This window comes from Neodiprion pinetum, chromosome 1 (assembly GCF_021155775.2).
Source record: "Neodiprion pinetum isolate iyNeoPine1 chromosome 1, iyNeoPine1.2, whole genome shotgun sequence".
Taxonomy (NCBI): Eukaryota; Metazoa; Arthropoda; class Insecta; order Hymenoptera; family Diprionidae; genus Neodiprion; species Neodiprion pinetum.
In genome coordinates this window covers 37,796,685-37,810,159 of record NC_060232.1, presented here as the reverse complement: position 1 = coordinate 37,810,159, position 13,475 = coordinate 37,796,685, and the positions used below count along the sequence as shown (strand labels likewise).

Genomic DNA, 13,475 nt, shown 5'->3' with positions numbered 1-13,475 from the left:
GATTCGTAAATCTTTTCGATGGTCATTTAGCCGTTAAAAAAGTAATATCACATCGAATCGAACGATGAAAAATGCATCGATTCGAGAAAATGAGAGTGTAAGATTGAAGGCGAAAGCAATCTCGACCAAATCCTTAGACCTTGTCGCACGCGTATATTGCTTATGATTGAATATAGAGTAATAAAAGACGAACCCCGTTTCATGTACCGAAAAATCTCTTTCCAGTATAGCAGGGGTATAAAAAACGTCACACAACCCTGAAGTATTCACGAGGATTCGAATGGTAAAATCCATTCCCATCGCGAAATGAGACGTGACGAGAAATACGTTGATGCGATAAAGTTCTGATCCTGCATCAGGAGCTCATACAAAGAAAGAAGCTTTACTTGACTTTTGATTGATTCCTAAATTATGTCGCGACGGGAAATATAACCGTAATAGCTATACGTTAGGTATACAAGACAGATTCTGGACACAGATTCCTACTACCGACATTTACCGACATTTCACCCGAGACTCAAACCCAAAACGCGATCGACTTTACCGACTTTTTCGATCTGCTATACCGACGTTTTATCTACCGAAGATTAAAAGTCGCGTAGAAATCTGTGTCCAGAATCGGCTATTTACATATACTGTTGGAAAGATTCATCGAGCCGTTGGGTAACGTCGGAGAAAAACGGGTGAAAATTATGTATATAGAGAAAATGTAAATAAAAAAATAAAAAATGCGAGCACAAAAAAGAAAGAGACGAAGCGAATATCCGCGAAACGTTGCGGTATTGACGATGCTTGCACGGCCGATTATTTTTAAACATTTTGTAAGACGTCACGACGCCAACTGATCGCCAAGAAAACTTCGTCGGGTTTCAAACGGCCTGCTGCAAGGGTCGCCCGGTCAGTGACCTGCACTTGACATCGAAAATCTCTTAATCTCTTCCGGTCTTAACCAGGCTCGTAAATTCAGCCGTGGTATCCACCGAATTTATAGTTCGTTGTTTATTTTTGTTTATCAGACGAATTGTGAGGTTTATAAAAGATGGAAAAAAAAAACTCACGAAATTCCAGAGAAATGAATAATCGATGGACACGGTGATTTTTATTTTTTTTTTACTGTCATAAACATCAAGAGTTCACTGAAAATATAAACAGGTACGTAAATCTTATCGAGAGTCAGATTGACTTCCGGTTGTGAAACGACGGCTGTCCAAAGTTTATGGGAATTGTTGACCAATTGAAATCTATCCGTCACCGAATTTCCAGTTCACAGTCGATTTCTGTTTCTGCATAAAAAAAATTGTTAAATTTCGAAAATAAAAAACATATCACAAGGCTCACCGATAATTCCACAGAAGCGATTGATTGATCGATTTGGAAAAATGTTGACCAAGATATCAAGTGTTCGCCAAAAAAGCAACACAATTTTGAAATTTGTCAAAATTCAGATAGACTTTGGGTTGAAAAAATTCACAACTCATTCAGAATTTTACATCAATATCGATAATTAAGAAAAAATTGTAAACTTATCGATTTTAAAATACGAAATAAAATAAAATCGACGACTCAAACAATCTTTGATTAAATTTCATCACCGTTACTTGACCTTTTTTTTATTATTACACATATATACATATCTATATCGAAGTAAAGCCTGAATTTCTCCTAAAGTTAGTTTATTTTCTCCGACTGATACAATAATCCGTAACGTATGAAAAAAGTGGATTGCCAGATATCGAAACTATTTTATTACCTCACAAGAGACGGAGACTTGCGAATATATAGGTATATATATATATATAGTTGTATACATTTCACTAGGAGTTATCTGGCTGAAAGTTGATTAAACTACTCTCGCTGCTTTCGCAGATGATCGATTGCAGCGGGTCCTGATTCACGGGATATGTTTCTCGGAAAGTGAAGAAAGATTTTACGCCCCGAACAAAGATTTTGTTAATTAATTTAACCATTCGAGCTGAAGGCTGGGTGTAATTAAAACCGACGTCTTCCACCTTCTGGCAGTTTTAACGGCCCGCGGAATGAGACTGAAGGAAAGAATTGGGATTTAAATAAAAGGATGAGAAAAGGAGAGGGAGAAAAAGAACGATTTGACTTTAAGAAGAGATTTTCTTTGAAGAGGAGCGGGAACAAAAATAAAACTGTAAAGCTTACCTCGGATACGAACAACTATAAATTACTGCTCTATATTTCTTTCATTTCTATTTTCGAACCAAGTTTAAAATTAAAAATTTTTAGCACGGAAAATTTTACAGTTCAACGTTATCGTCAATCCTTGTAATATTAATGACGGTATGATAAAAAAAAATGTTATAAAACTAGATTCGTCAATTTTTTCCCTTCTTAATACAGTACGTGATAAATTTTCCACGACACGATAAATATACATATAATACTCTCAGAATACGTGACACAAGAAAACAAAACAATATTACCTTCATTCCGATGCTCAAAAAAAAAAAAATCTGTCAAAATTCTCAAAAATACTCCTTTGCCAGACAAACGATTTCCTAAAATTTCCAATTTCACAGGTGGAGTTGGAAAAAAAATTTAACCAGCTCAAAGTATGGTATTTTATTACCGAATTCACAAGAAAAACAACCGACGAATAAAAAAACAAATATCGTTGGTAACCGGAAGCTGCGTGAATACAATCAGCCTTAAACCGGAACACAGAGCGTAACTAAAATATATACATGCACCTATAAGATTGCGAATTAGTTTTAACAACAACAACAATAAAAATAATAATTCCATATAACGGCAAGAAAGTTTTCATAACGCACCGAATTACGGACGATTCTTCGGGCTTTTCGATTTTTTCGAAAACTTCAAACGCAAATCAATATTTCCCTTCTTATATAATAATGATAATAATAATAACAATATGTTAATTATCTTCGACAGTGTCAACATCGCGCTGTATATCTCGCAGATAATATAATGGAACGGTAACTTTGTGCAAAACTTTCCTTAAAAATAACGTGAAACGTAAAATACAATTACAGTGAATAGATTAAGCAATGACAATAGTGCTTTCGAATAATTATTTAATACCGAAGAGAGTACGGAACGATTTTAATTTATTCCCTAAAAATAATTATTCAAAAATGCGAAAAACGTATCATGACAATTACGATTAAGATTTTGATTCACTACTCGGTATATGTGCAGTGCACTGAGAGAAACTTTTATTTCCGATTACCGCTCGGTCCTTAACTATTTTCATTTTTTTACCGCAATCGAAAAATATAGTTCTAGGTAGAAAATGAAAATTAGTTTTCTAGCTGTAACCAAAAAATCTCGTATCCGTTACTATTCTTACAATAGCGCAAAATGGTCAGGCGTACCTCGTTTTTCGTAATTCCAACGACATTCAAACAGTTTTTTTCAACGATACCTCTTTTACTCAATTTTTCTCGTTGTTTTTTGTCTTGCAGTTTATTATTATTTTTATCTATCATTCTATCGATGCCGCGTGTTCACCTTACTCTGCTCATTACGCGGAGGTTAGCGGTGTGTTAATAATCTTGGAGGGGTTTATATCGCGACCCACGTCCGGGTTTTGGTATAGCTTCTATTAGCGGGCAAGGTATTATAATCAAGATATTACTGGAATAGTTGTCGGAACAATATAGCCTTTAATCAAAGTTTATCAATTATCGAATCACCGATTAAATGCTCCAGCTTCTATAATAATAATAATAATAATAATAATAATGATGATGATGATGATGATGATGATATTGACAATAAAAATAATTAATTGTCATAATTATTCGAAATTCCTGCACTTACATGTTACTAGTATATACACACGCATGCACGTCCATGTAAGCAATTTATTTTCACGGTTATTTCTATTTTGAGAATACCGTAGGGGTTAAATGTTATTCAGAAATTAGTAAAAATTGCCAACCTGCGGAAAAAACACGGTCGCCTTTGTTGTGAAGTTTGAGCTTCGATAAATGAGAGAGAAAAAAAAAATACAACAACAACTTATTACCGGTTACAAACCGGTCGAATTTGATATCGAATGTTTGAACGAAACGCGAAGAGAAATAGAGAGGCAAACGTATGATGTGGAGAGAATTAAAAAAAAAAAAAAATAAAAAAAAAAATAACTAGCCACGCGACTGCAAGTTTGAAAAGTTCGAAAATAGAATTATACAAAATATCGGAAAGCACGTTGAAGTGAGGCCAATGATTAGCTTGTATGTAATAATACAATAAAATACATTACAGACGTGTTCGTATTGCTTTTATTGTTGTTTAAAATTCATTTCTTTTTTCTCTCTCTCTCTCTCTTTCTGTTCCACCTTCAGATTATTGTTGCATTTTTATACTCGCTACCCTTTGGAACTACCCGAAAGTTTTTCGCGACCATTCGGTTCTGCGATCATTGTTGCAATTCGTTCGATCGCAAAACTTGCTCCAGTTACATTTCCCGCATTACGGTGTATATATATATATATATGTATATATATACAGGCGCTGGATGAAATAACTCGATTCTATCCGAGTCACGTACAATCCTGTCGCTTTATATGCGTGTATATACACGTACATATGTAGGTACACGTATATTATACATAGTGCACAGAGAAACCGTGAAGTACGAACTGTACTTAGCGCGGAGTTGATAATCAGCCGTGTCTCTCTTCCATGTACAACGCATATACATATACATATATACATATATGTGTATAAAACATACGTGCGCGTTGTACATACACTAGGCTGTTATACAACAAGTACGTATGTACGTGAATTCAGACTCTTGCCAGACGGTTATTGGCTGGTTATTACGTGCGAACGTGAGGACAGAATAAGATGATGTATATTATACAGCCCCGATTCGAAAGTGCTGGGACGTCGTTTAACAGAATACACCATACAATGTAAGACGCGTGAAATTCGATTTATATTCCTAACACACCAGTTGGACTGAATTGTCGAAAACAATGAAAGAACGACGAATATGTAATTCGATTGTGCAAATGTTTGCACAAAATCATCCCTTGTAGTTTTCTCTTTTTTCTTTCTTCGAAATTTTAAGTAAGTAATTGTCAAGTTGCGTGGAAAATTTTTCCTACACATTCAGAAATGTCGATGACAATAATAGAACGAAACATGTAAAGACAAATAAATTATACAAGGTAGTTTTTTTTTGTGGAAAAAAAAAAAAAAATAAATAAATAAAAGAAATAAATAAATCCTGCGCTCCGTGAAATTGATCTTGAAAATTGTCCGACGTTTCGTTATGGTCGTGTGTAAAAAAAATTTATTCCTCCAACTTTGATACAGGGGATATTTTTGAGATGCTCCGTGTCAAGTTGCAAGGTTTCGAAATCGAATCCAGGATCGGTTGCGATACGATTTGCGTACAACCGTCGAACTACCAGCTGTCCGATATACCGGACATATCATCGTTTCCTCCCCAAATTTGCTGAACATTTGAATAACAGGCGTAATCATCCAGGCAGGATTAATCCCTTGTTCAAGCATCTCGGTGTGACGTATCGATTATCCTTCGAAACTGATCGCAGATGTGTAAATTTATTTGGACTGCCGAATGTATCTTTAATTCGTGAAGATCGTTGAAAAAAATAAAAAGAAAAAAAAAAAGAAAAATTAATAACACAAGTTTATCTCGAAAATGGAGCAAAGTTTGCACAAAGCATTACGTGAGTTTCCATATTCTCGAATACACAAGGCAATTTGTGATTCGATAATGACGTGACAGTGATTTTATCAGTTTCGCATCGATTAACGAAAGTAGGAAGAAAGCCTCGGATAAATCGGAACGTTGCAACAAAAATAGTAAATTCACTCTGCCGACTCGGCTCGAAAAGTAAAAGCTTGAAAGCTGAGCACTGACGCAGAGCTTTTCTCGATTCTTAGAGAATGAATATACCTAGTTTTAAACGCGCTCTGCACTCTGAAATTTATCGCGGAACGTGTTAAGCTCCGGAAGTTGAAACGCCACGCTCCGCGCATTTCGCATCCGTTCGGACAAATAAAATTCGGAAGCTCGATTGACGAAGATTTTCTCAAAACTTGGAACGACGAAAGAGTCTGGATGAAAATCGACCGCAATTTTAGAGTGATGCGGAATATACGAAGATCGCGACAGAGGAGGAGGGCAATTAGGCTCTCTCTTTGACCGGTGTATTCATGGACCGATGGACACTCCGAAGGTTAAATTACGCAAAGCGAAGATTAATGGTGAAAATTCTCCGTTGGCAGGCCAATTTCGCCTCTCGCCTTTTATTATTTTTCGTTTTCTTTCGCGTTATTTATTTTTATTCCCTTGCACGTCGGCCGCGTTCGCAACTATTTTTGGGAATTTCGTTTCGCATTTTCGCAACCCTGTGTAGAAAAATTTGCGATATTATTCGGCGACGAAAAAAGGGAATCATACGGAGGAGGATGAATATACGCACACGTGTGTTTATGGGGGGGAAAGAAATGATGCGAAATAACGGAAGTAACGATCCCCATAACCGGAAAAGGATAATGGGAGTTTGGTTGCCGTGTATTTTTATATACTTGTACTTTTTCCGTCTTACTGATTTTTCCTTTCTGCGCAGATTTTATTTTTTCCGTCGTTTGTGAATTTAAAAAAAAAAAAAAATAAAATAAAAAAAAAAGAAACGAAAGAAATTACCGCGTGGATTGCGAAAGGTTCTGATCAAAAGTCTGATCCAAATTTTCATTCCCCTGGATTATAAAACCGACAGATTTATTTGTTAATTGTTCAATATTCATGCGCGTATTTTGCGAATTATTTGAACGTATTTTTTACCGAGGCGGAAAATAACGGAAAATAAGGCAACAAAATGGAATATCGAATGTCACGATTGTGTTTGTAAAGGGTGTGAATGTTTTTTTTTTTTTTCTTTCTTGTTTATAACTTATACATACGTGTACAACAGGTACGTAAATATATCGAACAACGAGTTACGAAGTGTACGTAAAAAACGTGTCTGACCGTTGAGCAATGAAAAGAAGAGGAAATGGGAATAAGAAACATCAAATCAAAATCGCAAAGAGCGTTTCTACGATTCGATCAAGTCTCGACTGGAGAAGAAATAATTCTAACCTTTTCCACTGTGTTTGATCCTGATTTTTGTTGAGCAACGGACTGCAGGAACGGCAAATAAAGGAATCATTTCAAGAGATCAATTGAACGGAGTGAATTTGAGTGAAGACAAACAACTTGAAGTGACATCGCTTGAATTTAGACGACATTGTCAGGCTTTTTAAAGTTTTCCAGAAACTTCAGTCAGCCTTTAGTGACTTGGTGCGACTTCTCATGATTTTAAATTACAGAATCTAACTTAAATTGACTCGATTTCGTTTCATCGAGTAATTAACAAATTATAAGGCTCCAATTTTCAGTACATGTAGCCAATAAAAAAAATTAATTAAGAATCAATAAAAAAAAAAAAAAATTGAAAAATAATCGCCTGAAACGATCCGCGTGGAATATTTTTGGAAAAAAAAACAAAAGTCTAACGAACCGAAGTTACCCCATTAAAATTGGCTCCGCGATATTGGAAATCGGGTTTTTCTTCTTCTCGACGCAGTTCTCTGAAAACGGATATATAACGTCTAGACTCTAGGCTCTCTAGCTTTTAGAATCCAGTCACTCGGATGCTGTGAATGTTATATATATATATATATACACATACACATAGACGTGCAGATACTCAGGCATTTCAGGTGCCCAGCTCTGGCATATATTCGTGCATAAGGCACGTGTTTAATAATAAGCATAGTTCATGCCAAGCCCGGCTGCTGGCGAAAGCTCGCCAGGCGTAAACCAAGGTGTCACAATTGTCACAACAAAACGTTTTCTTCGCCGGGCTGAATTTATTCATCCGCAATGCTTAAATATGCCCGCGACACACTTTACTTTTTTAAAAAACGAAATTCCTCGCAAGTTTTGTTCAATAGTGCGACCAAAATTCATCCTAGAATAATACGATGCGTTACGTATAAATATATATATATATATGTATAGCGTAAGGTTGGTCAATTTTTGTTTAGGGAATTTTTTTCGACGTTTTTACTGTAGGTGTTACGGAAAATAACAATCTATGATTTTCTACCGTGACGCCCCTCAAGAAGTGAATATTTTGAAAATAATAGCATTCTACGTTAGGTGGAAGATCGCGTTCAATTGATTTTTCACTCTTCTTATTTTTCACATTTTTTTTAATTTGCGATGAAACACGTTGTAGCACTTTAATTATGATTTCATTCCTGACATTTACGTTCAGCCCAAAGATCACGATCCGTAACACGATATATCATCCGGAAATCTTATTTTCCTAAATTAAAAGTTCATATTAAATTACAACTATTTTGCGAGATTGAATTAATAATGAAAATATCGTCAGATACGCTTCTCAAATATCAACTGGAAACTTGATATTACAATCGTGTGTCCTCTTTGTGACGTGAATCGATATTGTGATTGATGTGATCGATAGAACAACAATTTTATTCGCGACACTTCGTAAATTGAAAAAGAAAAAAATTCGTAAAAGTGAAAATCAACTGAGCGCGATCTTCTATGTAACGTAGAACGCTCATCTTTTGCCAGAAGCTTTTTATTTCAACCGTAACAATCTTTTTAAGGGGTGCCATTTTTATGAAACGCCCTGACATGTGTGCATGTATTACACAGTATGGATGAAAAAATGGTAAAAGAAAAATTAATGACCAGACGAAAGGTAAATAGCTGTGACTAAGGCGTCTAAATTCTACGGTCAAGTACAATTTAGTTAAACAATAAGCTCGTCGATTATACAAGATATAATATTTAAAAAATACGAGTATCAAATATTGAAAAAAAAAAAACCTTTTCGCGATTAATCATCAAAGCGAAGTTACATCATTGCATCTGCATTGTTGTATCATTCTTTCCTTCTTTTTGTCAAACACGAACGATTCGTACAATTTGATCACGTAACTTGTATCGATAGCTCGTTTTCTTTTTCAAATAAATTCATTCACGAATTTCCTTCGATGAATTTTTCCCCTTTTCAATTAGTATCTCGGTTGATCAGAAGAACGTTGTGTGACGATTAATTGTCAACGGTTATAATAAACGGCCTCGCGCATCGTTTGAAAAACAAAAACGATCTGTTCACAAATCAAATGTGAACTTGATCGGAAAAAAAAAAAACAAAATGTATAAACTACGAAATATTTACATTTACGAATATAAATCTGTCGAAAATTATCCAGAAATGAACGTTTTTTATTTCACGATACAAATTTCAGTTTCTTTTTACGATGAGAAAAAAAATGCTATGAACTTAAATTTCACTTTGCAAGCCCTGATTCTCGTTTTTTTTTTTCGTGAATCTAATTGATTTTACACGGTCTTAAAAATCGCAAAATCAAGAAACACGAATGGAATCGCAGACTTCGCGTGCAATTTTACGACTCGACCGTTGCATATTTTCCCAGTTATACACTTGTTTATACGTATACGTAGCCAGGAGATTACGGGCGAAGCTTAACAATTTGGAATGGCACGGCATTCCTTCTCATTGCAAGCTCGTTTCGAAAGAAAATATAAAAACAGAATACACCCAGATTTCCGTTGCAATGCAGCGATATTTTAACACCATACAGTGCTTTCGTTTTTTTTTTTTTTGTTTTTATTCCGCTCTGTTTCGTTGTTTCAAAAAAGCTTTACTCACTTTTTCGGCGACGAACTTGATCCTCCCAAATCTGCACTGGATTATATGCACTGTTTGTTGTAATATTCACTTTCCCTTCGCCGATCTCTGGACCCAACAGCCGGACGAATAACGTACAACAATATCACTTAGATTTCAATTTTTTAAGCGCCAGAGGAACGTTGAAACTATTAAAAAAAAAAAAAAAATTGCATTTCACTTTTTATTTTAATGTACGTTTAATTTTCTTTCTTTCTTTCTTTCTTTCTTTCTTTTGTTTTTTTAGTCAGATTATAACAATGGCAAGTGAATGGAAATAATATTTTGCGATTGTTCACCAATGTATTATTATTAATATTATTGTTGTTATTATTATTACGATTTATCAATACGCGAACACGTGTAGTGTATGAAAACGAAACTGCGAAGAGGACGTGAAAATGTCCGTACGAGTAATTGATAATATACCAAACACACTCCGATAGCTTTCACACAAACTTTTTACAATTCAATTTTTATCTTGAAAACAATGTATCAATCAGCGCTGATACTCGATACGATATTACAAGTTATACTGTTCGGTTCTCATTGTACGAAATATCAAGAAGTCCGTGTGTCGAGCATCCTTTCTCTTTATCCTTTCAATCGACTAGCTATTATTCGTAAAACATATGCATATTAATAATACAACGCAATAATCATTCCAAAATTCGCAGCTGGGAAATGAGAAAAAAAAAAACCAAAACGTCAATATTTCGTCTCACTGAAATCACACGGGCGAATTTATTGTATCCGATAAGTTTGACATACTCGAATAAGTTGAAAGTCGTAATTTTATTAAAAAAATCTCGTAAATTTTTTTGCCCGTGACAAAGATGCTCACTATGCACGAAGTGTCGGATGAAAAATCGTGAAAAATTTTCAATACCACGCGATCTATATAACCCTGCATCGTGTAATATACTCTGATTAAGCGTAAATGTATCGGGAAGAACAAACTTGATCTACATAAGACGGGGCGAAGAAAAGATAATAAACACATCTCGCGGTTCAGGCGATGAGTCATCTCATCGATATATAATCGAAAAACGACCGATGGTCATGGTTCTTCTCTTCTTTTTTAAATTCATCCGCGTAAGTATGAATGAACCGGTGAATGGAACGTCGGATTTGTTTTTCGACTGCGTGACCTGGTTCTTATACATTTCAAACTGTGTGTATCTTAAACGGTTTTTTTTCTCTCTCTTGTCGTTTCTCGGTGGTAATAGTTTTCTTTTTTTTTTTTTTTTCCATTTCTTTGGTTCAAACTTCTTCTTCTCTCATTTTCATTAAGCTCAGAAACGACTGCTGGCTGTTTTTTTTTCCTCTCTCTCTCTCTCTCTGTCTCGTTTTTTTTTTCTTTTTCGCAGACGAGAATAGCCATGGATTTTATTGCATCGCAATTATTTTTTTCCCCGAGATTCTCACCCGACTTTTCATGGCTAATGAAAAAATAATCACTGACACGGGGGAAGAGATTCGGACTTAACGAATCTCATTTTTCAATTCTTCGGTTGTCGACGAATCGTCGCAGCTTGTAAAACGAAAGTGAAAGATCGATCGTAACACAGCGATGTGAGCCGGTTTTGGTTTCGAAAAAAAGTTTTTGAAAAATATTTCGTATCGTGACTACGAAGAGGAAAATTTAGAAGAATCATTTTTCTCCTGCTGCGGATATTACAAGCATGGTAAAAAAAATATTCGATGATATCTAACCCGAACAAAGTATTCGTTTGGTTGATATCTCGACGAGAAAAAAGAAACCCAAATTCCTTCTATGTTCGGCATGTGTACGAAAGCTACTTTTCCGAAGATATTTGAAACTCGGAAGGGAAAAAAAAAAAAAAAAAAAAGAAAAGGAACCGAGTCGACAATCGAAAAGAAATTTCAACAAACCTAAACAGCTTCGGTAATTGTATCACCGAGTTTGAGGGAAAAAAAAAATATCTATATATACTTTCTCTGCAGAATGTGCAATTTACAATACAAAAAAAACTGCGCTGTAGTGGATTCTGAATGAGATCGATGAAACAGTTGATAATCGGACAAGTGATATTACAACGATAGTTTTTGCAGGTGGATGCCGAAGAAAATTTTACCATCGAATTACGGTCTAAAATCGGTGGTACACTTAAACTATAATTTAATATTGTAATTAGGTATTTATTTTTCATTAATCGAACAGGTAAACAAATATATTACAAATAAAACCCAGCGGCACAATTCACTGCACAGCTACGCGACGCACCCTGCGATTCTCGTTGGGATAAGTGAAAGTAAAAAAGAAAAAGAGAAACGACAGTCGTAACGTCGGGGTGAAAAATCGTGGAAGATGGAAGAAAGGGTGGGGAGGGGGAGGGGTGAGGGGTTGGTGGGTGGACGAGGAGAGGATCGGAAAAAAGATCGTGCGAAAGGTGGAAAAAAAAGTATGTCTCGAAAGGTGAGGTTTGATTTTAGAGGGGATGGAGGAAAATTAAAACAAGGGTTGAAAGTTAAGGGCGACTCTCGGACCGCGCGGGGTTTTCCACTTCTTGTATCAGGGATTTTGCGGGTTCGAAATGCGGCGCGTGCGGTCGGCTTCGACGCTGTTGTCCGCCGTGAGGCTGGCTTCGAACTGGCTTCGGAGATTCGAGCTTGCAGGCGTTCACCGCCGCGGCGAACGAAGTGTGAGGGTGCGGGGCGGCGGCGTCGCGACGCCGGACACTTTGCGAGGGCGTGGCACGGCGCCGCCGCCGACAACGACGACGACGACGACGACTCTTCTTATCCGGGGGTCGACGACGTGCCCCCGTGCCCGAGGGTGCAAGCTCGGTCAGGGGACGAATCGCAAGCTCGAAATCGGCGAGGAGAGAATAAATCGTCATTCGGATTACATTTTTCGGATCTGGTTAGCGTAGGATGTAAATAATTGCCGGTGTCGACGACGAGAGAAGCATTTTTTCTCGACAATTCGGAATTTGATCGTCGGACAGAGTTCGATGGGCCAAAGGTTGTGTTAGATTGCAGCGATGGCCACTGAGCCATTAATTTGGTCCGAAAAAATAATCGAACACGACTCGATTGAATCGGTAAATATTAATTAGTTTTTTGAAACGGTGCATGAGAAGATCAAATTTTTAAATTCTTAGTTCCGGTTACCGCTCGGTCCTTAACTATTTTCATTTTTTACCACGGTCGAAAAATATAGTTCTAGGTAGAAAATGAAAATTAGTTTTCTAGCTCTTACCGGAAAGTCTGGTATCTGTTACTATTCTTTCTCATTACGATCACTGTTGCTAGATTTTCTTGCAACCGTTGCGAAAATTTAGTGCTTGTGCAAGAATAAATTGACGTTAATGCCTTGTTTAACTAAAAAAGTAGAGTAAACCCCACAAACTGATTTTGCGTTGCAATTGCCAAAAAAGAATCGACGATAGCGCAAAATGGTTAGGCTTACATCGTTTTTCGTAATTCCAACAATGTTGAAACAGTTTTTTTAACGACGCCTGTTTTACTGAACTTTTCTCGTTACTGTAACGAATGAAATTTTTCTCAGTATGTCGTCTTAATAGCGGAAAGGTTTTTGATAATTTATAGTTTCATGCAAAATATCTTTCAATATAAGGTGAAAATATTCATTTATCTTTCACTTATTATGTGAAATAGGTTCTTCGTAAGTAAGACAATGATAATAACTTATACTTTACCTATTCAAGAAAAAAACAATCGAGTTTGAAAAAT

The 13,475-nt window shown here is 36.1% G+C and overlaps 1 protein-coding gene across 9 annotated transcripts in view; it reads right to left on the bottom strand.

Annotated features, from left to right (window-relative positions):
• Positions 1-12,351, bottom strand: part of Ptp36E (protein tyrosine phosphatase 36E) — a 103,750-nt gene extending 91,399 nt beyond the window's left edge. For 2 of the 9 annotated variants that reach the window (XM_069138094.1, XM_046613352.2), the window contains exons 1-2: positions 11,855-12,351; positions 9,738-10,369 (exon numbers count right to left, since the gene is read on the bottom strand). The gene's annotated coding sequence lies outside the window, so the exon portion shown is untranslated. Of the gene's footprint in view, positions 1-9,737; positions 10,370-11,814 lie in introns of all 9 variants that reach the window. The other 7 variants (XM_069138095.1, XM_046613304.2, XM_046613316.2 and 4 more) reach the window with 7 other exon arrangements.
• Positions 12,352-13,475: the final 1,124 nt, after the last annotated feature.